This window comes from Micromys minutus, assembly GCF_963924665.1.
Source record: "Micromys minutus genome assembly, chromosome: 3".
NCBI lineage: Eukaryota > Metazoa > Chordata > Mammalia > Rodentia > Muridae > Micromys > Micromys minutus.
In genome coordinates this window covers 49,368,058-49,389,798 of record NC_137972.1, presented here as the reverse complement: position 1 = coordinate 49,389,798, position 21,741 = coordinate 49,368,058, and the positions used below count along the sequence as shown (strand labels likewise).

Here is a 21,741-nt window from a genome sequence, read left to right as displayed (position 1 = left end):
CGTGTACCCAAAACGCCTCGGGGATATTTCTGTTAATTTCTCCGAAAAAGTGGGTTTCACCAGAGGAGCACCCCCACCACTCCCACCCTCTTCTACACACCTTGCTCAGGAAAATGATTTGTTTTTGGACAATAGCAAGATATTCCACAAAAGGTGGGGGTAACTTTCAAAACTAGGGGATTGGGAGAAGGCGTGTATTCCCTGGGGTGAGTTCATACCTAGTGCAGATACGGTCATTTCAGTCTATGTGGCTTAAGAGTCCACAGATGAATTAATGACCAGACTAACTTTAGAAGTTGTCATTGAAAAAGAAAAGGAAATTGTGACTTACTATGTCGTGTCTGGTTTAATTTGCATCCTGTCTTCTCTCCCTTCCTTTACCTTTGGTTTCTCCAGTATGTTCGGTGCCCCCACCCTTTTTTCCTCCCTCTGTTGGCAGTTTCAGGAACAAGTTCGCTCTGGCATGATTTTTGAAATTTTCCTTTATTGGTTTATTTTTCCTTTTAGTTCCTGGTGCAGTTTGTTTTCCTCGGCTTCTAACTCTTCCCTCCCCTCACTCTCCAATCTGGATTTTTCTTTCTTTGCCTCTTCAGCTTTCTCATTACAAAGTCTCTCCGGGTTTCAATTGTTTATAAGCTTCCTGGTTGGTTCTCAGAAAGGTTTCCTTCCGTTTTCTGCATAGCTGTGTTTAGCCTTTGTGTCCTTTCGTCGCACCCCCTACCTCAAAGTCCTTGCTGGTACCCTCTGAAGGTGAAGCCCAACGTTCCGGGGACCGGTTGCAAGCCCAAGTTCCTGCTCCTCAGTTGGTGGGTGCCGCCGCCCCTCCCTCCAGGTCCCTCTCCATAGCCTTCCCTGGCCTCTTGCCATCCACCGGGCTTCTCCGTGCGGCGGGTCCGCAGTCTGCGCACTGTCTTTTGTGGCTCCGCAATCCTGATTGTGATCCCCTGCTCTTGTTTTGGCCTTCTCCAACCCCTCTCCCGCTGTCTTTTGCTGCCTCCCGGGGCTCAGCTTCCAGTCTGGGGCAGACTGGATAGAGATGGGAGGGTGCACGCCAGAGCCCGCCTGCTGAGTCTGCAGCCCTTAGGTGCAGAGGAGGGCTGGGGGCGGAGGCCAGCTGTCCCTGTCCCAGCCGCCTTCTTTTTGTAAGTCGGGTCAGCGAGGGAGAGAGGGGGCGCTGGTGCCCCTGCGGGTGGGCATGGAAACCACTCTGTTGCCCGCGGGTGCTACTCGCCTGTGTTTTCTGTGTCCTGTGTGCAGACCCTGGCACGGGAAGTGCCAGATTCCTGCCAGAAGCTTCAGTGCCAGCATGGAGGGATTGGGGATCCCTGAGCTACCTCCATCCACTTTAATTGCCAATCTGCTTTGGCAAGAAAAGTCTTCAGCTTGTTACATAGTCATACAAATAACCTGGGAAATGTGCCTTCTCTGTAATATTTATCAACGAGATAAAAGAACCATTAATCTGGACAGTGCTAGGCACCATGTTCAGGGTTAATTCGTATTGTTATTTCACTCTTTGTGTAAGTCAGAATAGTTTACCCCCTTTTTTCAGACAACAGAAGTAGAAGTTCGGAGGAGCTGGGTGACTAGCCTGAAACCACCCAAAGAATGGTCCCCAGTGAAGGTCATGTCTCCATGATTCTGCCACAGAGAAGAAAATACCCTGTAATACACACCTTGACTATACCAGGTAGCTCCTTTGTGAAGCATTATATATGATCTATAATTTTATGGCCATGTCAATACATGTACCCATTTAAGAGGCCATTCAGTCCTAGGAGTTAGCGTGAAGCAGGTGGCAGGTGATGGGGACAAGGACTAGTCAACATCTCTGTCACTTAACATTGGTGATATGACCTTGATAAGTGGCTTTTTATACTAGAACTAGTGTACCCATCAGGAGATGGGAGAGGGAGACGAGGGGACGACTTCCTAGGAAATGAAAAGTGCCATGTGCTTGTGATTTTTCCTATACATTTCAGGTGTAGCTGACACTCTGCGTAAGGGACGGCAACCTGTGTGTGAGAGATTTGACTGAGTCAAGTTTTACAGTTCATACTGCTAAATAAATCTACTTGGCCAGGACAAAAGCTTGTTGCTTTTGTTGTTTTGCAAGCATGTGATACATGGCTTGGATATGCCAGCGATTACCTCTCTCCATGCTATGCATTAAACAGAACAAAACAAAACAAAAGAAGATGTCATATAATTTGTAGTGGACTCTCACATAGTATGTGTCTATTTATTTATGGAAGCTGGAGCTATTATGTGTAACAGAAATTCATATCATCTTCAGTCTTATTAAAATACCATGATTTTTTAATTTTTTAAAATTGAGAAACAGATATGAGATTCTGACTGAAATTAAACTCATTACTCATGTTTCCCCTTATCTACCACGGAGTTTGCTTATTACCAGCCAACGCATTAAATATTCCCAGGAACTATGTTACTAACAACTCTACTCCCAAATCCGCAGTCTTTGAGCCATATCTCAGCCTTATTGTACAAAAGGAGCAACTAAATTTGCCTCTTCAAGATGCAGAGGGATGGAAATGACACTGATGTGGAAGGCCAGTGGGTTTTGCAATATGCTTATTCTATAGCTTCCTTGGCATTTGCCCATAGCTGCAGAGATGAAGATGGCCATTCTTGGTCCTAGTAATCTTCTAAATTATTTCACTTCCTCTTTAGTGTGCTCTCCTGTTTTGGTTTTTAAGAATAAAAGCTTGTTTCTTTTCTTCCTTTTTGCTCAGATAAGTGTTGTGGCATTTTCCTCTGTGGGTCTTACATGGTCAGGGGCGCTAATGAAAGGTGTGTACAAGCAAACAAACAACCCCTGAGCCATTATCCACATCTGTGCCAATCACCCTTCAATGTGCAAATGAAGAAGTAAATAGTTGGATAAAGGAGCAAGAAAAGGGAAAACATAATCTCATTTGCTCAGATCCGTGTGAATAAATGATGTGATGAGAAGAAATGAGGCAGTAGCTGGCCCCGGCCTGGCTGCATTCGCCTAAGCTTGAAAAATCGGTCCCTTCACAGGGCGGAACAGCGCACTTGGCATGCACGCCACGCATGTACAGATGTGCAAAATGACAAATCTTTCACTAGGAGTGTGTGTGTGTGTGTGTGTGTGTGTGTGTGTGTGTGTGTGTGCATGAGAGAGAGAGAGAGAGAGAGAGAGAGAGAGAGAGAGAGAGAGAGAGAGAGAGAGAGAGAGAGAGAGGAGGGGGAGGGAGGGGAAGAGGGGGCTCTACAGCTACCCTTACCTGCTTAGGAATAGTTCCTCCCGCTCCAGTCAGCATCTAACAGGCAGCTTCCCAGTCCCCTCCACAACAAGATTGATAGTGTTCAGATTGCGAGCAGGCAATTTCAGTCTCTCAAGAAATAATCCACTACCCTGACAGATGAGAGGAATTTGACGAGCCATTCCCCTTGTTGAGACTGCACCTCACCTGGATGGCACCAGCCAGCCAGGGCCGGTTAGGGGAAATAGTTAGAGATTTGGGCCAATTTCTGCTGTCATAACATGAAATTGGGACAGTGAGTTTGTAAGACCATACATTTGTGATCGGTCTCGTCGGTGTAGTGGGTTTGCACACAAACAGATAGAGAATATGTTAACTAGAAAACTGACTGATTTTAATGTATCTGCCTGCTGCCCCTAAGTACTTCCTATTTTTCATATTTATAGTATTAGAAATGCACCATTTATTTTCACTTACTCACTAGTTAAGGGAGATTAAAACACTCAATCAAATGAAACTGAAATTTAAAATTACATAAGTGAGTAAAATGAGCTATAGATTAACAGATTCACAGTTTCAATAATTGAATATTAGAATAGTTTTTATCTGAGGAGTGATACAGAAAGTTGCTATGACAACTGGAGGAACATTTGTGCCTCCCCTGCATCCCCATATCAAACTGGAAGGCCAGTTAATTTTTAAAAGACAGTCTCTACAATAAAAACTCAAATGTAGCATCTATTGTTTCCCATAACCACAACAGCCTAAGCTCCTCACACTCAACAGGGGTGCATGGGAGACGAAGGGCAGATGGTCTGCCAATTGAGCTTCCCAATTTAAGATTATGCTTGTTCCTGGTAAGGATAAGTGACCTGCGATGACAATTTTAATGTTTCCTTTATTTGGGGTATGTGGGTGGATATGGTTCTGTTTGTTGGGGGGTATCTTTGAAACAATAGAATAGGAATCTTCTCAAATTTTTTTTTTGCAAGACAAATCCTTGGGATTAATTAGGAAAATAAACTTATATCTTTATCAATCACTTGAGGCCCAAGTCAGAGGTAAACAAGGAATCATTTGTTCTTGAGTCAGTTTGATTTCATTGATGTTGTAAATGATATATAAAAGCTTGCTCAGAATAGAATGCCTATAGAATTTATACTTAACAAGATGTAAAATTGTATTAAGTGAACTATATATATTAGAAGTCCATATTTATGACTTTACTATGTAGTGAACAGCACCGTTCATTTTAACACGAGGATTTGGGCTAAATCAATAAAAATTTGTACATGCCTTACATTAGCTTTTACCCTACCATTAAAAACTTCATTTTAGAAAACCGCTTTTCAATAGAGGGTTTCTTTATAGGTTCATTGTATAAGAACCTGTAGGTACAGCTGTGGTTGTACATTTTCCTTTTAAGAATGCCTACTTGAGCGAAGTCGCTAAGTGTAGTGGATTGGTGTTAGGATTGGAGCAGACAAGCTGTTATTTGCTGTAAGCTGATGCTAGTGATATTGCATTGATCATCTGATCGATGATAGTGACCTCCTTCAAGAGTCAGAGTGCAGCTATGGACATCAAATAGAACCCTAAATACCCGGGCCAAATAGAGATACAGATATATATTTCCTGTCACTGCCATGAACTTGGAAAAGAACGGTGACAGTGCCATATAAATGGCTACAGATTTGAGCTCAAGACTATGCCTCCAATCCATACTACAATAGGCATTACACTCCACTGCAATCTAAAGAATTCAGTACTTGCACAGTACTTGGGCATTAGTTGTCAACTGCTAATTTCTTAAACTTCATTGCAGATGACGATCTGACCTCTCAACCTGAAATGCTTCAAAACATTTCAGTTTCACTGAAGCTGGTGAACCACTTTCCCACAGCTTTATAGTGGGATCTCTTAACGTGTGAAATGTGTGAATAGAGACAGGCACTTCCACCTCTAGATGCTTATCCCTGGGGAAAAAAAATTAGACAGGTGTGAAAAATTTATGTTGAGGTCTAGCCGTTGCAGCAATGGTTCTAATGGCAAAACAGAGTTTCAGCTCCATCAAAATGTGATTGGTAAAATAAATTACGGCACACATCTACCCAATGGGATTCAGTGTGGCTAGTACAAAGGAAGAGTTATGTTCATGGGTGCTCATGTGGAAAATCCCTCAGACATAGTGCTATATGAAGGAAACAAGGAGAAGAACACTATTTTAAAACAAATATTTTAAAATAAAAGATATGAAAAAATGCAAAAATCATATTAAAGGGGTATGAACATTAGTCATGGAGCAGTAGAATTTTCATGGAATATAAAGAAAATCCTCAAATGACTTATATGGCTTAATTTTTAATTTGCATATAATTATATACAAAATGGGTTTTGTTCTATATTTCCATGACTGTATATGATTGTTTTGTTCACATTCTGCCTCCTCCTGAGATCTCCTGGTCTTCTTTCACTCTTATTTATCCTCTTCTTGCTAATGAGTTCCTCTCTTTGTCATGCTTTTTCTGAGGCTTATTTTTATTTTGAATTGTGTGTACACATGTGTCTGTGGGTGTGTACCTACCCAGGAGTGCAACTGCAGGAGGAAATCAGAGGTGTTAAATACCCTAGAGCTGTAGTGTTTGTGGGCTACTCAATATGGATATTGGGAAATAAATCCACATTTTTTTTTGATAAAAGTTACCATTCTCATAAATACTGAGCCACCTCTCCAGCCCCACTATGTCTTTATTTTTTATGTATGTGTGAACCAATGAATTTAATTAGGATTTCTTATAGGAATATGTGGGGCTGTTATTTACCAGAGCATGAGCAACTTACCAGTGGTAATACCAATTAAGAAAACTTTTCTCTCTCTCCTCGAAGCTTATGGCTGCCTATATATTTTCAGGAAGAGGTAAGGTCTCTTGTGCTCCTCCTAGTCTATGATATCATGTTGATGGTCCTAATTTTATGTAAATTAGTTGCAAGTAAACACATTTGCTGAGAGTTCAAGAGAGCCATAGCCATGGCTTAGGATTTTTAATTGCTGTTAGTCTATGTTTTTGTCTATATTTAGTCTATATTATGGTATGGGACATATTGCTTTTTAACAGAAGTCTTAAAAATTAGCTTTAGAATTTTAATGATTAAGTTAGAAGTCAATCAAATGCTATTTTAAATAAACAAAAATTCAAGGGAGATGGATAAGAAACTATCATGAAGCTTCTTTCCTAAAAGCCTGTATTAATTGAAGATGTGAGCCAGTATTATTCAAATTCTAATTCATAAAGATCCTTATTAGGGAAGCAGGGGTGAATGCTGGGAAAGCACTTGCTCTATAATAAATTCTTGTTTAGGGGATGCACACCATAAATGTATGAAAGCTCTGGAAACTGTTGCAAATAAGAAATAATATGTTTTATGTAAACTTTTCAAACATTTCCTTTTTTATTTGGGATGCACTCACAATGTCCACTCACATCACATGGATTGAGAAATGTGGGAACAGGGAGTTCTGAATTTTTATTCATCCTTTATATCTCACTATTACTAATGTGCTTGACATACAGTAGATGGACAGAAGATACTTGCTAAATTATTCAATTAAAATTGATTAAGGTTTTGGTAAAATTGTGAACTCTTTGTTAGTTGTTTTAACATGTGTGTGTGTGTGTGTGTTTGGATGTGTGAGCACAAGAACGTTTTGGATTAATGTTTGTATGTGTGATTATAATGTGGATATAATTCAAATAGATAGTGATAGGCATAGCAAATAATCTGTATAGCATATATTTATATAGGTATGTATGTCCTTGTATAGATACTTAAATGTTTGATGTTTGATACCTACTTTACTAATCAAAATAATCTGAAGAACTACTACTCTAAAATGTACTTATAGACGAGGCTATATAGAGATTAGATTTATAAATGTAGTCATATTAAATGCTTAAGAAATTTTATTTTAGACAGTGAGCTTCCTTTTTACTTTTTAAGTTTAAAAAACTCTTATAGGGATGAGCTTGGGGGACTGAAGAGAAAGTTCTCCTTAACAGGCAGAGAACAGTCTCTCAGTATCTAAGTCTTTTGATTTCAAGAGAAAAAAAATCACTCATCTTTGCAGCAAAGATAACACCAGACAGGCAATTTCCCCCTTCTTTTCAGGTAAAGAAAAGATAAATTATTTTTTAAACAAGTTGTGCAAACTAATTGAATCCCCCAAAGATATTCTCAAAGCATATGGGGAACTATGTAATCCCATTCTTTCTTCTCCCCTCTTGATGCTATGTAATAACAGTTCCCCAAATGAAAACAGAATAGTGTTATCATGAATTTTTCTTCCCAGGAATTGGATTGAATAGTGAGTGGTCTGCCTGTTGATTAAAGACTTTCTTCACATAGGAAAGATGTCAAACCAGAGCAGAAGACCCTGAGACTCTCTGGTATGGTCACTGTTTTCGTGACATTACCAGTGTTTATCTCTACAACATCCTGACTAGACATTATCTTACATATTCAGAGGGATGGTCTTGTTTCTTAGTTCTTTGGATAATGAATCAACTGACTGAATTACACACTTCTCAGAATTCCAGCTCCCAGAATTCAATAAAGCACCTAAGTTAAAGGAAAGTATTACCATGTTCTAGCAATTAACCACATATCCTAAATTAGGGTCAGCGGGGCCAAGCTATTGAATAAAGGTTGAGTAATTCTTCAGTAAATACTTTGTGCTCATCTGGGCTTTGTGTTACATAAACAAATTCTTTATATCTTCGAACACTCACATACTGTGGGAAAGGACTCCATTAGCTTTTTAAGAAATTACCAGATACAGTAAAAAGGCACGACCTTAGTGTGGGACTCCAGAGGCTTATCCCAATGCTGACAGTCACCAAGGCTCCAGTGGCATTGGTTGGAAGGAATGAATGAAAACTGTTCATACTTCAAGGAAGCAACCCATGTGTTCCATGTGATGTATGTTGTAAGATAATGAATCGTTAAACTGCCTCCAAGAGCTGGTTTGTTCATTTTATCCATTCCATGTAGAAAGATTTATTTTCAAAATACCTCTTTCAAAGAGACATTGGCTCAACTATTTAAACTTTGTAGACAATTTGTAGGTAAGAAAGGCAAAACCCCTAATGGTAACAGAAACAACTGAAATGGATGGCAGTGGGGGTGGGACATTAGGAGATGCCAACAGCAGAGATAACTGAAGAATAGACACACATCATAAGAAATGAACTTGCTGTGACCTGCCTCAGAGCCTAGCCCAGTGTAGGAAGGTTATCTGATATTAGAAAGTGATCCTGGATCTTAACCTTCATGTGTATTTTCCTTACCGTAAATATCAGGTGAGGACTACAGATCTCGACTAAGAATGGCATTCTTCCTGCATGCAGGCTGCCAGACAAGATTATCTCCAGCTCCCACACTTTCGATTCTTAAAGAATATATTTATGCAAGCCAAGTAAAGAGAGGCAAAGTCAACAGGTTCAAGGGTGGGAGACACTGTAGGCTCCTCTGAGTTGGCTTGGTTAAAACTGTGTGCACACTTGAGTCCTGCCCTGAGTTTTGCCCAACAGGCACAAACACTTGAATTTGTGCTTTCAATATGCAGAAGAATTGTTATTATCTTGGCTTCAGTCAACTGAGAGTTTTTATATAATGAGACCATTGTTCTATTCAGAGGTCTTATGTGAATCTCAGTTAAAAAAATAATTAATTTTCTTTTAAATTAAGGCTTGGGAGAAATAGTAATCGGTAAATGTAATAAAACTAAAAGAAGCTTCCAGAAGTACTTGTGATGTGCACATAAAACTCTTAATTTAATATTTTATTAAAGTTCTCAGAATCTAGTTTGCAACTGACTAGTATGTCATAAATATATCTTGGAAGCCAATATTATTTTTTTCACTGTTGCTCCTTAAACAAGTGCATTTATTTCATGCAACAATAAAGGCAACTCAAATGGAAAGCCAGAGATGTCACCATTCTCTGGCAAATGGCACATAACCGAGGTTCCTGAGCATGCTTAATTAGGATTCTCATAGGAACCCAGTCTACAAGCTCTTAGAAATGCTGAGAAGTTCCTGCATACAGATAATTATAATTCTTCCCATTTGAGAAAAGGCAATTTGTTATCAGTTTATCGTGAGTGTTGTTTTAGTTGTTACTGATTTTCAATTGCTGTGGTCTAGTTTTTAATTATAAGTCACTGTTGGTTTGGTGTTCTCATTATCAGTTAGTTTGCTATGTACTGTTTGGTTAACCCTATTTTATGGATAATGCATAGTTGTTTATCTCGAGCTTCAAACTGCTGAAGAAGACTTGCCATTAAGTTAATCCTGAATTACATTTCAAAGGTGGTTGATCTGAGGTTGGACTGGTAGAATTATTGCCTAGAATAGATGCTGCCCTGAGATTTATCCCCAGCACTCCATAAAGTATGGAGTCACATACCTATAACCTTAGGCTCAGTTGGAAGCTGCAAACCACCCTAAGCTACTTAGGAAGACCCCAGAGAGAAGCAGGGTGGTGGTAGTATTGATCATGGTAACTTAGATTCTAATTGCTAAAACATGTATATCTTATCACTCTATGTACATTTATTATTTCTGAAGTGGCATTATGCAGACACTGTGGACCTCTGCACAAGTTCTCATGTACTTTTTGATCCAAAGAGCTTTACAAGAACCTGTTAATAGGTTCATTTTTTTTTTCACAAATACTGTGCATGATACAGGCTTCTTGCCAGGAACTTATCTCCTAGGACTCTTTTTATTAGAAAGGTGTAATACATGGGAACTGGATATTTTTCTTCTTCACTGAGCTATGGTTATGAAAGTTTGAAGACCACTTTTGTCAAGACAATTATATGACTGGAGATTAGTGTTTGTAAGAGTTTAAGTTAAAACTAATAGTGGCCACAGTGAAAGCTCAGTCAACGCTCTTGTGAAGCAAAGGGATGAAAGGCAGAGGGATGTTGTTTCTGGAAGCTTCCTAGATCCTGTTACATCAAATGGAACTGACTTGGTTGCTCCTTGCATTTTGTCTGCCAAGAATGCAAAAGTGTCACATCCCAGAAAGGTACTCCAGAATTAAGGTCACTGGGTGAACATTTGTTGGATGACACTTTTTACAGTTGCTTCCAGAATTAACTAAAAGTTATTCTGGAATGAATTCATGGCTTGTGGATTGGCAATCTCCAGTCTTCTATCAGGCCTACAAGATCAAAAGTGATCATTGTCTAAACTCTCTTCCTTGATGTTCTCTGACCCTTGGGACAGGCAGAGCAGTACAGATGTGCTATATAAGGCTGAACTGTCATAGTCCCTCATTTCCAGCATGCAGTATTCCTTCCCTGTGCTTCTATATGCCATATGACCTACTATCCTCTTGAATTGTATTTTTAATTGGCTTGCAATATAGTAGGTATGACTTTTCACACACCTTTCATTTTGCTTACCTCTATCTCCTGTTCCCTCATTTTCCCCCATCTTTCACCCTGATTCCTGCTTAAACCTTTCTACCTCTAAAATTTCTGTCTACTTTCATTTTGCCTATAATCTACTATTCAGCCCCCCAAAACATCCCCTCTCAATTTTATTTTAACATATAGCATACACTTAACACATGATATTCATCAAATGTCATTTGCCACCTACTAGGTGCAGTGAATTTTTTTTTTCCTCTTATACCAAAGATGAACTTTTTGTAAGTAATTTCTACACAACGTAAGCTCATGTGTTCTGGGAGGCAGGAAATGTTGGTCATACTGGAAACCATGTTTACACACAGTGAGGGCAAATGAATACTTGCTGATGATCAACTGTGAAGCCTAAACATGAGTCTTCACAATAACCTTGTAAGGTAGGGAGTCCTTTTATTTTACAAAGAAGTTCTAAATAATAAGACATTGATTTGGTTATGTCCTTTTGGTGTGCGGCAGGGCTTGGGGTGACACACTGAAGATTCTTTCCAGTGTCTGAGCTGCACGTCTATTTACTGTATACAGAGTCCACTGTGGCACGGTCCCTTGTCTACCACATTTACCTGCAACACAACCCTATATGTTGTTTAGCATCATTTTCATTGTTGCACACAACAACAAAATGTGCAAAATCCTGTCAAATGTTAGAAGTGCAGGGACTCTTAGTCAAGTCATGCTTCCACCTCAGCCACATACTGCTAGAAAAACCAGTAAGGTAGTCAAATGACATTAGAAAACTAATTTCCATACAAATGCCATTGTTTTATATGGCTAAGTGCCTTGCTAGTTGAGAACTTGTGCTTAGTCTTTATAAGGCAGTGCTTTTGAGGAATGCCTTTATCTTCATTTTGCAGGACAAAGAGGCAAAGTTGAGCATCTGGGTGCTGTTGTTTCTTTGCTTGGTGAATAGTGACTCTACTGTAAGTCCTTTATTTGAGGGCTATTGTTTGGCAGTGGACTCAAGTGACCCTTCTGTACTACATAGAGGAAAGAGCAGCAGAGGAGAAATGATCTTAGTGGAAATTTTTCTGTAATACTGAATATGAAGTTGTAAATCATTCACACTGGGAAAAATTCTCCCCAACTAAATCTAACTTTTCTGATAAGAATTTTTTGGCATTTATCATGTGGAGACTTTATAAATTATGTAGACTATTGTAAAGTGGGCTGACCTTTCTGGTAAGTGATTTGATCATTTGCAGCTGTGTCTTTTTGCTAAAATATTGAATTTTCTGTCTTTCCATAAAACATGCTAGGCCCACAGCTCAGTAACATGTTAAGTAGAAATTGCTTGTGGAATCAGACAAGAAATCTTCCTTCCCAATTTCTGTCATCATCAAATACATATTTTCTTCTCCTCTAAAAATATCCCCAATGACAGTTATAACCCACTCTCAGCAGGAAACTAGTTTATTTTTTTCCATGAAGCTACCATTGCAGGCATCATTAATCAATCACAGAAAGTTTTACATTGAACCCAGATTGTATTTCAGAATCACCAAGTAACTAAATAGGGCAGCAATGATTTAAAAAAAAAAAAAATCAACCTCAGCAACCAGCCCCTAGAACAGTCATTACCCAGCAGCCTCTTCATCACACATACTGCATCATAGGCTTGCCTATTTAGCTACAAAATGAAACACATTTGAGCTTTCTGGTCTAGACTATTTTTTAATGTACATCACATGTCCCTTCAATGTGGGCCATATTATTCATTTCAAATTAATATTTGGGAGCTGAAGAGATGCCTCAATAGTTAAGAGCATTTGCTGAGTATATTCTCAGAACCCAGATGAAGGCACACAACTACTGTAGTTCCAGGTCCAGGGCATACATGTCCTCTCTTGCTTCTGCACACACTGCATGCATGCCAGTGGCACACAGATGTACACTAGGCAAAACATCTGAAACATAAAATAAAATGTTAAAAAATGAATAAAAATAACAAATTCAATGATCAAAGAATTTGGTACATACGTAGTACTTAGAACAGACCTTGGGATAGGTTAGACACCCAGGAGTGAAGCATCTTCCTGTAGCTTAAGAAATTAGAGAGTCAGCTTCGCTTTGTAGGCTTTATTTCCCCTTGTTAAATATTTTTGGTGTAAAGAGTGGGTTGGGCTGGTACACCATGGTACACTAAACAACCCAAAAGTTCATATTCTGCTTCTATTGTTACTATACTTATTTGGTCTGAGTATGGTAAGTGAGGATAATGTTTCCTGTTTAATCCATCATATGAGGAAACCCCTGTTTATCAAACCCCAGGTTTCAGACTTTGGAAAGAACCTAGTGAAGATGTATGTTATATATCTTCTCTAGAGTTATTGCTCAATATATGGCATCTTACAATACTATTGGATAACTATATCAATGTCAGAAAAATAAGGTAGATGAGATACTTAATAGTGGCATCAATAAATACTCTTAATATTTAATCATGTAATGAAGATGCACTTATAAACTTTATAACTTAGTCTTTATTAATCACAATCATATTTGAATCTTTTGACAATAAAATCTATGTATAAATCTCAATAAATAATAGAGATTTCATGGTTAATCTCTCCTCAACAATACTCAATGGTTAGCCATGAGTTCTAAATCCATATAAACAGGTCAATATTATAGTTCCCTTTCCCTAACAATGTTCTGTATATGTAATTACTTACAAAAGAGCTCTAGGCAAGTTGAGTAGTGCCTGTGTATGCCAATGATGATAGAAATTTGGTTAATTAATAACCCATGAAAGGGAAGGACTCTAAAAGTTAATACTGTTGTTACTCTCAGAAGATAACCCACTCTATTGTAATTGAACTAAAGAAGACACTAGTCACACAAGATCTTATATCATGGATCTATGCTTTCTTGTGTCACTTTTTTTTTAAATTAACTTATTATTTGAGTAATTATTTTGGGGGCACTGGGAACTGAGCTCAAAAACTTGCCAATGCTAAGCCGGTGCTCTCTAACTGAGCCTCTATCTTTTGATGGAATTGTTCTTAAAATAATCTGTTGCCCAAAATATCACAGAGCCCAACTACTAAAGGAAGACAGCCATGGATATGCTGATAAGCATGATGCTATCTAAGCGTCCATGAGATTCACCTTCACCCAGCCCAACATTTGTGTTTTGAAGCAACACTCTCCCATGTCTCCTTTATTTTCTGGTCTGAGTATAAAAACCTTTGCTTATTAAGAATTGCCTAAGCTAGGTAGGACTGGGGAGATGACTCCTTTGGCAAAGTGCCTGCCATACAAGCATGAAGTGGAGATAAGTCAGGGTGCCTGCAGCCCATGTGAAAAACCATCCATACTTCCAGTATTGTGAAGGCAGATGTGGGCAGAGTCCCAGCATATCTTGGTGAAAATGTCTAGCATTTGGTTCGGTGAGAGAGAGACCTTGCTTCAAACCACAAAATAAGACACTTGACAATGACCTCTGGTCTCCACATACACATGCCCACAATGCACCTACACCCAAGCATACCCACACAACATGCATATATGCACCATGCATACATGAGGCTATAGTTGTGATTCAGTATGGTGAACTGTTTGTCTAATGCACACAAAACCCTGCATTATCCTCAGCATTAATGGAAAATAGTAATGCAGGCCTGTTACTAGTATCTTCCTAGATACAAGGAAATGGAAGCAGGACAATCACATACTCAAAGTTATCCTTGCCTACAGAGTAAGCATGAGGACAGCATACGCTGTGTAAAACCCTGTTTCCTAAATTTTAAATGCCTATGGTGTATAATCCTAAAATTCTGAACCTTGTCAAAGAGTTGAAAATAGAGGTATCAGTGGTCTATTCTAGGACTCTAAAAAATGTGAGCTTTCATGAGAGAAGAGTCTGAATAGGCAAAACCATGGATTAAAGATACTTTAAAATGATGATAAATTTGCAATTAATGTCTCAGAGTCTTTTAATAACTGTATCCAACAGTCATCAGATGTGTACCAAAGGGGTCAAAAGCATTATCAAGCCTTCCTGAGTTCTTCCGGAAGCTTTATTATCTTCTTTTTACTGTCCTCATTAACATACTTCACAAATGCTGTTAAGGATTTCTGGCAGGCAGAGCATCTGAGTAATTTTACAGTAGTGTAAAGGATTTATTAATTATAATCTTTTCATGAGTCTATTTATTTTCAATTGTGACATTAATAGGTTGCCAAAACAAACCAGAGTTAATTGTATTTAATTAAACTGTTGAAAACAAGTAAGGGTAGTTTATTATCGTTGTAAGTAGAGAGCCTTATTGATGTACTTGTTTGTGTGAATAAGGTCTAGTGTGAAGTTTTTCTGCTGCCTATCATGCAATTCATCAAGGAAAAGCAATATCAAGATGCTAATTCAAGGATTTTGTCATCATGATAGAACCTTTGTAAATAAAGCTTCCTATACTATTTAAAACATTGAATTTTGTGTTATGTAGTTAAAGTGTGTGTGTGTGTGTGTGTGTGTGTGTGTGTGTGTGTGTGTGTATGAAAGAGAGAAAGAGAGGGGGCAGGGGGTAGGGAGGGAAGGATGGAGGGAGGGATGAGGGAGAGAGAGAGAGAGAGAGAGAGAGAGAGAGAGAGAGAGAGACATCAAGATAGAATCTCTATCTTACTACTACGAACCCTGGGAAGCAGTCACACCTTCTATCCTTTCTTTATTGCCTTGTATTGATAGGAGGAAATGGGCAAGATCTGGGCAAAGTCTTTTCCTGAATCAAATCCAAGCAGGAAAGGTAGAGTTGGCTTCACCAAGAGTAAATGATGGGGTTATGAGGACAAGAAAATAAAACTTCCTGGCAAAGATCACAGATCAAAGATCTCTTTGGTGTTTTGGTCAGGAAGAAAAACCAAAGTGAAAGCAGAACAATCAGAGAGGCAGAAAGGAGCTTTCTTGCTTCAGACCAGACCAGTGAGTGCAGATGGTTTGGAGGTCACAGGGGGCAGAGTAAAGGTTGGATTTGGAAGAAAAAGACTGACTTAGCACTCCTTTTCCTTGGCTATCCCTAAAAGTTACATGAATTCCAAATGCAAACTTCTGCTAATCATTTTCAGTGTGGTTGGTCTTATGCAAAGCATGTCAAGTCATTTCCTTAACCTACACATTCATCCTTTTGAGTCATTTACTCTCTTCTTTCTATGAGCAAGGGACATGGGGCTTATACGTTATAATAGCATAACATACTATCACCCATAAGTGCAGAGTAGTAAGTAGAGAAGTAAAATTTGAAGCAGGACCATCTACTTCCATACTTGCAGTGGCAGCATGGAACCTGCCTCTGGCAGCATGCTTAGTTATAGCTGAGGTGAGCAGCCTTTAGGTGAAATCAAATGGATGTCTGTCCAGGAAAGGTGATGCCAGAGTATCCAGTCTTCTCAGCACAAGTGGCTTAAGCTCTTCCCTGCTTATGTAGCTGTTGGCTGAGGTTGGATTTAAGTGGTTCCCCTCAATGGAGATAGAGCTATGGACTGTGACCATGAGAAATTTGAATGGATCCAACAGCAGCAGAGCTGCTCTTTGGAACTGTCATAAGTCAGTTTTGTCCACAACTTTCTCACCAGGCCTAGTTGTATAGCTCAACCCAATGGCAGGCTTCTCTCCCATTCCTGCTTGTATGGGTGTTTGCTTTAATATTTTGGTAAGACTCAATAAACTTGGGTAAAGAAGGTAAAAGGGAACTGGAGAAAGGGATTATCTAGTTAGTGACACCAGATCAACACCAAGACCCCATAGAAATTCCTGAACCATTTTGGCTTTATTCTCATATAGCTGACTTTTAAGTGATTGGGTGTTGTGGTCCATCTTCCCCTTGGTGTGAGGGTAAGGAAAGCCTTGAAAAGGCCATGTGCATTTCTGTTCTTCAGTCTCTTTCATTTCTTTCCTATCACAGATGTGCCATGCTTTTTGCTTGCTTGCTTGTTTACTCTTTTTGCTTTCCTCCCTCTTTCTCCTCATTGGATGGAGTGTAGTCTGAAAACTGATGTCTGATTCAAGGAAAATTTCCTATATGAGTCTTAAAGGTCAGGGCACTCACTACCACACACAATGTTCATGTTCATTTTAGAGAAATTTGGGATAGGGTGTATTAGCAAGGAGGTATTTTTCTATTCTCCTGGGTAATTTTTTATTTAAATCTCCTTATTTTCATTTCTAGAACTGTGTTTCTTCCTGGTTGGCAGGCAGAGAAATCAGTTATGGATCAAATGCACCCATGTGTCATGGATTAATGCATGCAAATGCTTTGATGACAGCAGGAGACAGAGGCTTGTAAGAGTGGATGCTGACTTGGGAAGAAAAAAAATTAATGAAGCCAGGAAAGCAGCGATAGCAGAGAACATAGCAATTTTAGGTGCTAAATGACTTATTTCCAAACCCTAGGAGTGTGGCGATATTATTCCTTGCCTCCTTCCTGTAACTAAGTGTTCTCATAATGCATGGTGACCTACACCGAAGGAAAGTTGTTGGGGGAGGGGGAAGTCCGGCTTTTGGGAGAATATTTATTTAACTAACAGAGTTTTTCTTTATTACATTAAAAACAAAGAACTCAGTGCTCGTGGGTAGATCAGAAAGAGCTGAAATTCACCACTGTGAAGCTAAAGGTGGAAAATTAAAAATTAAAGCCAGGAACACTAGTCTGGTCTGCCAACACTTCTGTGTGTCACACATGTCATTGCCAAGTGCCATTTTCCTGTGGATGGTTTAAGAAGACAACATTTGCTTGCCAGGTTTAGCTCTATGACACATGACTTTAATATCTGACCTATCACCTCAGAGTGAAATTAGCAGAGGCAATTATTTTTGTCATGACTTTAATAGCCTCTCTAGACTAGAATCTCTCTCTCTCTCTCTCTCTCTCTCTCTCTCTCTCTCTCTCTCTCACACACACACACACACACACACACACACACACACACACACACACACACACTTGGCATCATATGTTACTAAGTTATTATAAAATTGTATTTTAGTCAGGGACAAGATTACCCTAGCAACCATCTAGATTAAGCTTTCATTAGATCTCTTGTTTACCTCAAATTATTCCCTGCCAAGTGGTTGTTGACTCACTAATGGGGTCTCTGGCATGTTGTTTTGTGGTATAATTTGGGATGTTTCCTTTGTCTGACCTATACAAGATTCTTTAAGTCAGGAAGCTGTTGTTCTCTGGTCTGTTTCCATTCATAGCTTTCTTTTTCACAGTGAATGATAACCCTGGCCTTCCTATTGTTTACAACTGCACCTTAGCATAGCTCTCAGCTCTGGGCTTTCCTCCCCGATTTCATATTGAGTCTACCAGTTGGGCTGTGCTCCCAAATTCATGATACATCTAGACTCTGGTCACATCTCTGTACCTCTCCAGCTAATTATTATGTCCTTTAAGGTAGGTTGTTGTAGAAGTGCTTGGTAGCCTCTTACTTTCTTCTTTCCAGTAGTAGAGGTGTATAGTTGGACCTCATTTTATTTATTTTTTTGTTTTATTTTTTATGTACATGAATGTTCAGAGAACTTTATTCAAGCAGTTGAAAGTTGGAACTAGCCCAGACAGATGTCTATCAACTAGAGAACTAGTAAACAAAATGTACTTTATGAAATGGAATGCCTCTCAGAAACTGAAAGGATTGAACCCCTGATACATCCAAAATCGTGGAGACTCTAAAAACTACCCCAGCAGACAAAGCAGCCAGCAGAGCTTCCATAATAGCCCCTTCCACAGAACATTCTAGAAGCAGCCAGAATATAACAGTAGAGCCCAGATCAGTTGCTGCCTTTAGCAACGGAAGTGGGATTGGCAATTGAATGCTTGCAGGAATTTCCAGGGGGAACAGACATTGCTCCATCTCAAACTGGGATGGGGATTTATTTTTTTGTTTTATTTTTTATGTACATGAATGTTCAGAGAACTTTATTCAAGCAGTTGAAAGTTGGAACTAGCCCAGACAGATGTCTATCAACTAGAGAACTAGTAAACAAGTGTAAGCTTTGTGGACCTTATTTTAATTTATTTATCAGTCTATCTGGTTTTCATATTTTTCTCAAGGTAAGAGCCACAGTTCTTACAATGATCCTGCATGATACACCCCATGACTCCATTATTACTGATAGCTCTCTTCCCTTTGTTGATACTTCCTTACCCACAAAAGTCCTCCTTGTTTTCCTTTAAAGGACAGATCCACACCTATGCCCACAAGCCTTTTCTCTACCTGGAACACAGTCTCTCATGCATTTTTTGATGCGCATCCTCACCCCTTTTTGTTTGGCACCTAATATGTATTCTGTAGTCCTATAGGTCTCTTTATGGATTTTTGATTTCCTCATCCTCCCGGCCTGCATATCCTCTCTTCTTCCCCTGATTTTTTGTGGCAGTGGCACTTGCTACTGTGAACTTCCTGTAACTCCCTTATGCATATGTTTGTCTCCTCTAATATGTGCTACACAAGGGTCGAGGTTCTGTTGTTTTTGACACCTGATAAACCACACACTGAAAAATAATTTTCAGATCGAAATGTTTGTTAAGCAAATCAATGAAGAAAACAAATTTTAGCATCTTATTGTGTGAAAACCTTTTCCTCTGTTTCTTATTAAAAAAAAAACCCAACTTATACCACAGGTCTTCTTCATACCCTTGTCCTCAGCTCTTTGCTGAAGAAGGAATATTTTCCTATTTTTGTGGTTCTGCCTCCAGAACTTGCATGTCATTGCTTGTCACAGAGGTGAGTATAGGTTAAGACCAGCTCATGAGTGTGAGGTAACTGCCCTTACAGGATCAGGATGTGGAACATGTGCTCCTGGGTGTATTTTTCTGGCCCATGTACTGCCAAGTCTTATCCTCACCCAGGGAGGGTCTGTTTCCCCTCAGTTCTCTAAGAGAAATCCAAAAGACAGGTTTTATAAATTTCAATCATAGAGAAGTTCTAAAGATAGACAGTTGGCAGATCTTCCCAACCTCCCTACCCATCCAACTTTATTTCTCCACCCCCCCCCACTCTGGAAAAAATAAAATAATAAAAAGGAAAGCAAAATAAAAACAACTGATTAACAAAATTTCTGAGACAAAAACAAAACAAAACAAAGCACACAAGCACAAAATTTATTTTGTGTTAGTCAACTATGGGACATGGGCTGCCTTTGAGTGCTATTTGCACTTCATATCAGGTGGCAAAGAGAACATCATTCTCTCTAATGGAGTGTCACTGGCTGGACCAACCCCTCTTTTCATATTTACATAAACTGGAGCTGGGGAAGATGAGGCGAGTTAAGTTCATGAAAGGTTAAACAGGTATGGTGTCTTGTAGAGAAGAGCCATTTAGATATGGCAAGTCAATGTCCCTGTCTTGACTCCTCCCTTGAGCAGGCTAGTTGCCTATCATGTGATATGAGGCAGTTGTGGACTAGTACAGCACTGTTGCTATGTTACCCTGATTTTTATTTAAAAACCAGAAAAGTCCACATAGCTACATTGGTAACTGTATCTCCCTGCCAACTCTTATTGAGTTCTCCATTAGTGAAGACCCCCAGGTCTTTTTCACACATGCCACACTGACATCATGTCTCTTTATGTCTCTGCTTTCACAGCTGGCCATTTGGATCCAAGTGTGGGCTCTGGGTTTGTTCCTGTTTCTTTCTATCTCATTAGTTTTCAACCTTCATTTTCTCTCATTAGAAACTGCCAAAACATGTTAATACTCTTACAACCACTGAACTCTCAACTTAATGATTTTAAATGAATAAAGGAATCTGTATGTTAATAGTTAATAAATTAATTTCTAAGCATGAATGGTGAATTTACCATGCTCCAAAGCTGCTGTTGGCATGTGATCCTTTTATCATTTTGTATTGGGGATGGGGGAGTCGAAGATATTTAATGGGATGGTCATGTAAGTAAGAGGACCTGCATTCAGATCCCTAGCACCCACAAGAAAAAGGCAGGTACACTGCATATCTTTTTTTTTAAATCACTTTATTTTACAAAACAAAGATAAATGTACAGATTTTAAACATTTTTGCTTAAAATTATACTTTTTTGTCAGTACTGTTTTTTCAGACATTAAAATAATTTTTCACATAAAACCATGTGAATATATTTTTTTTAGTCAGTACTTGATTTTTTTCAAGGGCCCGACAGTACACATTGAAAACCCAATAGTTACAATAAGCATAAAGTACATGCAAAACAAAACGAAACATGGAAACAGTCAAAGTCTTCTTGTTTGTAAATATATGTATATATTTTTTGTTTTCTTTATTTCTTGGACTTCATACAGTCTGAGTTGTTTCTGGGGGAGTGCAAGCCTCTGGGGTTAGCATCCCACTATCAGTGACTGCATATTATGTCTGTTCTTTTGTGACTGGGTTATCTCACTCAGGATGATCTTCTCTAGATGCAGCCATTTTCTTAAGAATTTGGTTAAGTCATTGTTTCTGGTGGCTGAGTAGTATTCCATTGTGTATATGTACCACAATTTTTGTATCCATTCGTCTTCTGAAGGACATCTGGGTTCCTTCCAGCTTCTGGCTATTATAAATAGAGCCGCTATGAATATTGTGGTGCATATATCTTTGCTGTGTATTAAAGTGTCTCTGGGGTATATGCCCAGAAGTGGAATAGGTGGGTCTTCAGGTAGTACTATATCCAATTTTCTGAGGTATCGCCAGAAAGATTTCCAGAGTGGTTGTATTAGCTTGCAACCCCACCAACAGTGGAGAAGTGTTTCTCTTTCTCCGCAGCCTCGCCAGCATCTGCTGTCATCTGAGTTTTGGATCTTGGCCAATCTGACTGGTGTGAGGTGGAATCTCAGGGTTGTTTTGATTTGCATTTCCCTGATGGCTAAGGATGTCGAGCACTTCCTCAGATGTTTCTCGGCCATTCGGTGTTCCTCAACTGAAAACGTTTTGTTTAGCTCTGTACCCCATTTTTTAATAGGGTTATTTGATTCTCTGGTGTCTAGCTTTTTGAGTTCCTTGTACACCTTGGATATTAGGCCTCTATC

The 21,741-nt window shown here is 39.1% G+C and overlaps 1 protein-coding gene across 1 annotated transcript in view; it reads left to right on the top strand.

Moving 5' to 3' along the window:
* Positions 1 to 21,741, top strand: part of TAFA1 (TAFA chemokine like family member 1) — a gene marked incomplete at both ends in the record, with an annotated part of 484,019 nt that overhangs the window by 278 nt on the left and 462,000 nt on the right. The window lies entirely within an intron of this gene.